We start from the raw sequence: 2,479 nt of genomic DNA, 5'->3' as shown, positions 1-2,479 counted from the left end.
CAGGGGGGGGAGGGTGTATTTTTACCAAATTGTTTTTCAACGACTGATTTGAGCGGGTGGTTGGGGGGCGCCACTGGTAGGCCCTGCTTCTCTTCTTGATTCCTCTCTGTTGTTTCTGTCAGTCTGTCATATTTTATCCCCGCACTAAATGACCATTATTGGGTCAATGTGCTTGGACTTTGAAGTATTTAAAAAAAAAAAAAATAAAATAAAAACACAAAACACACACGCTCACACACGCACGCACACACACACACACACACACACACACACACACACACACACACACACACACACACACACGCACACACAAATAATCTTTCGTCTCTCACCCTTCAGAAAAAGTTATAATGTAATTATTAGTTACTGGTCTATCAGGCCAGAGTCCAAACAATCATATTATATTATAATTTATAATATTTTTAAAAAATCTTTATCCAGTGGTGATAAAAAATCTTTATTTGGGCCCTATATTAAACACCACCTTTTGGGCTGCACGTACAGGATCACTACAATAAATGATTTATAGTAATCTAGCACAATTCTGTCCCCCCGGTTTTATGCAAAGAAAAATGCTAAAAATGATCAAACTTTGCTAAATTATGAGGGGTGCATAAAACCACGGGGACAGGCAATTTGAGACAACGACGCCCCCTTGTCCCCACATTTCAGTGTAAGCTAGTCAGTTTTATCTTCAAACCGTTTCGACCTTTTTTGTAAGGGAGTATAATAATTGTTTAAGTGTTCACCCGTATGTTGGACCGTGTTTCATTTGGGGCTGCCCAGTTTGTCACAGGGCAAACTGCAGTTTGTCATAGGCTTAGTTTGCACAGGCCCAGTTTGATACAAGTTCATTTAAGTATTTGAGTATTGATGACAGTCGCAATCACAGCACTTTAACAATGTAGTCGTAACTTTAGTTTTTTTATTCTCCACCTTCAAATTAGTTTGTAAAGATAGTCCCTATTAAATATTAGTTCAGCTTCTGCTGTTCAATATTTCTTTCTTCATTTTTATAAATGCTAATCAAAGCAAATTACTCTGTGAAATTTCCACAATGAATGTTCTTTTATTAAAAACAGCTGGAAAATAAAATCCAATTACTCTTTTCGAGGGTGTCATTGATAACTTCCTTCATGCAGGGCACAATCGAGGCCTGTGACAAACTGGAATGCTTCCGTTTCATTGGCGTGCGAACAATTTGGATATTGATGGAAGTCGGTCAATTTTCTGATGATTTAGGTGTGTACTGTAAATCTCCTATTAGTAGAATTATTTTTTTAAAACCCGCTTTAGGCTAACATAATAAAAAAAATTGTCGGAACCTTAGTTTGCACAAACCTTCATTATTGGGCTCCGAGATTATTATTATGCTGGTCTTCTAGCTTTTAAATCTGCAAGCAAAGACATGAGACGATTAACCAGAGCGATTTGTTTTTATCCCTTTTTTAATCTTCGGACAGATTTGGCAGACTAAAATGAACAAGCTAGCGTATAAAGGCTGACGTTGTAGTAATCGGGTATTTTCGTACTATACCGTACCAAAGAGTCTACATTACAAGAGGGTCCACTCCTCTCTTTGAGCCAATTTAAAAAATATTCTCAAAATTCGGTGGCGCCTCTTCGCAAAGCGTTTGCAAACAGTTACCCTACTTGTGTTTAAAAAATCAAAGTGAAACTAACAAGTTTTTTTAATAAATAAGAATTCAAATTTCGGAAGAACGCTTTTTAAAAATATTTACGCAGACAAAAAAACCTCTTCCGGACGAAGAGGTAACTGTTTTCTTCGTTTAATTTGACTTTAGATTGAAAGGCAAGAGGTCATTAAAATTTTTAAAAAAAACTAAAACTCCGCACTGAACGAACCCGAACAGCTGATGAACAGCAGTCGATCTGAGCACGCAAGGAGGTGCTATTCCTATTCTTCTTCTGGAGAAACGAAAAAGAGCTTCAAAACACACTGCAGCGCCATCTGAAGCAAAGACCGGACTTCCGGCGGACACTTTTTTTGGCTGAGTGGACCATCTTGTTATGTACTATCTTTGACCATACTACCAACATCACGCACGGGTTAATAATAGTATAATGCGTACTGTTTCGATCCGCTCTTCGGGAAGAAAGTTCTAAACTTCATGTGCGCATGACGTCACAGAGATTCAAGGAGGGGTTAAACGTTGTCTCTTTCGTCGACGTTGCTGATCTACTACTAGTACTAGTAGCTAGTGTGTAGTACTTCTGCAGTAAGGATCAACAGGCTTTTGGCAAGAGGGAAAAAATGGAATACTTGAATACTTTACATCAGGGTTTGTTGGGGCGGGTGGTTTGGGGAGGGGGGGGGGTAATTGAATGCTTCTTTCTTTAATGTTTTTTCCGGAGTCCTGTCCACGTTGTGTTAGTCTAGTTGTCTTTGTTGTTGGTGGTGTTGTTGGTGGTGTTGTTGGTGGTGTTGTTGGTGGTGTTGTTGGTGGTGTTGTTGGTG

This window comes from Aplysia californica, unplaced genomic scaffold (genome assembly GCF_000002075.1).
Source record: "Aplysia californica isolate F4 #8 unplaced genomic scaffold, AplCal3.0 scaffold00626, whole genome shotgun sequence".
In the NCBI taxonomy this organism is placed as follows: Eukaryota; Metazoa; Mollusca; class Gastropoda; order Aplysiida; family Aplysiidae; genus Aplysia; species Aplysia californica.
This window is presented reverse-complemented; position numbering follows the sequence as displayed.